General features: G+C 47.9%; 1 protein-coding gene across 5 annotated transcripts in view; it reads right to left on the bottom strand.

The window, feature by feature from the left end:
* Window positions 1-2,147, bottom strand: part of LOC311327079 (pre-B-cell leukemia transcription factor 3-like) — a gene marked incomplete at both ends in the record, with an annotated part of 58,797 nt that overhangs the window by 23,049 nt on the left and 33,601 nt on the right. The gene's annotated exons all lie outside the window — the stretch shown is intronic.

Raw genomic sequence — 2,147 nt, 5'->3', positions numbered from 1 at the left:
TCCTACCCCAGCGTGTGTATGTGCGTGTGTGTGTGTGTGTGTGTGTGTGTGTGCGTGTGTGTGTGCGCGCCTATGAGCAAGAGAGACAGAGAAAGAGAGAGAACGAGGAACAGCAAGAGCAAAAGAGATGTAGGAGAGAGAGGGTTGTTAGGTTTGGACTCTGCTCGTACGTCTTGTTAAGCCTATAGCCACAGTCATGTCATTCACAGTAGAAGACAATCTCAAATGATAGCCTCCTCCCCACACACTGCTCTGCTCTCGCCTCTCGCTACTAGTGTGTGTGTGTGTGTGTGTGTGTGTGTGTGTGTGTGGATAGAGGAAATACGAGTGAGGTTTGATACACAAATTTGACCCAGGTTCCACAGCTGAATGGTTGTTTAGTGCATGATCAAGGTGACTGTGTGTGTGGCCGGGGGGGGGGGGGGGGGGGGGGGGGTCGATGGTGGTCCGTGTGTGTGTGTGTGTGAGCGAGTATACATTTGCATGTGCATGTGTGTGTACTGTACTGCGAGTAATTGTGCATGCGCTGTGTTGGGGGTCGATACGAATGAGCCACGTTTAATTAGTTCCTCCACGTTACTCAGTGAGGTGTGTGTGGACAGTGGACAGGTGTGTGTGGACAGTAGACAGGTGTGTGTGGACAGTAGGCAGGTGTGTGTGGACAGTACGTGTGTGGACACACGCACACACACACACAAGCAGGCACAACACACATGCAGGTATGGGGGGTGGAAAGGCACACACACACGCGCACACACACAGGCACACGCACACACATACACGTCCAGAGTCAGCACGCACACACATGCATGCACGCACACACATACAGTAAGACACACACGCACGGACACACACACACACAGGTGCAGAGGCACATACCTGCACACAGGCACGCACACACACACACACAAACACACACACATAGACACATACTGTACACACGTGTGTGCATTTGTGTCTTGGCATGTCATTAATTAATATTGTATTAGTCTGGTCTGGGAGGTAAGCTACTGTACTGGTGTGCTTTTGTTACTGGGCATGTGTTTAAAAGCATTCTACTAACACTCAATAACAATATTTAATACAACCGTTTCTTGCTCTTTGTCCACATGAAGATGAATAAACCAAAAAACAAAGCGAGCATTTAGCAAGTCCAACAGCAACAGATACAGTATATATTTCAATTGAATCTTCCACAAACCGGCTAGTTGACCTTCAACGAAATATCACCGCTTAGAGCTGCGAACAATATGGTTTGAAAGAAGAAGAAAAACAAATAAAAGATCAGATAGTTGATTCCCTCGCAGGTCAGACGCTGCACGTCATCAGCAAACAACCTCGTTTTCTCCTCTTTAAAGAGCGGGAGGTATTTATGTCTGAAGAGAGGCGCTTCAATGAAACGGATCATCTTTCCAAACACTTAAATGAAATTTCAGACCTCTCCACTAAGCCTCTCGAAAGAAAATACAAATCTATTGTGTGCTGTAAGCTAGGAGGAGAGATTTGAGAGTGAGAGGGGGGGGGGGTTGGGGCAGTTTAGTACTCTGAATAATCCTGAAACTTAACATGCGCAGGGCAGCACATGGCCGGACCTTACAGAACCGCAACGTACCGTAGTGCTGGAACCCTACACCCTCCAAGGGAACCACTTTCATTTGAACTTCCTTAAAGGCGTTCTCCTCAGGCTGACCAGACTGTATCAGGCTGTTATTATAAATAAGAAATTGTACTTAATTGACTTGATTAAATAAAGGATGATGATGATGATGGTGATGATGATGATGTATCAAACATCATATAAAACAACAGCACTCACGATTTAGTGAGCAGGTAAACATGTAATCTTGCTCATATCAGCTGCGTAAACAGTTAAACACTGTTTAGGCCCCGCCTTCTTTCCCTTTCCCCCCACTGTTTAGGCCCCGCCTCCCTTCTGTTTCCTCACACTGTTTAGGCCCCGCCTCCCTTCCCTTTCCTCACACTGTTTAGGCCCCGCCTCCCTTCCCTTTCCTCACACTGTTTAGGCCCCGCCTCCCTTCTGTTTCCTCACACTGTTTAGGCCCCGCCTCCCTTCTGTTTCCTCACACTGTTTAGGCCCCGCCTCCCTTCCCTTTCCTCACACTGTTTAGGCCCCGCCTTCTTTCCCT

This window comes from Borostomias antarcticus (genome assembly GCF_949987555.1).
Source record: "Borostomias antarcticus genome assembly, chromosome: 30".
NCBI classification, from domain to species: domain Eukaryota; kingdom Metazoa; phylum Chordata; class Actinopteri; order Stomiiformes; family Stomiidae; genus Borostomias; species Borostomias antarcticus.
This window is presented reverse-complemented; position numbering and strand designations above follow the sequence as displayed.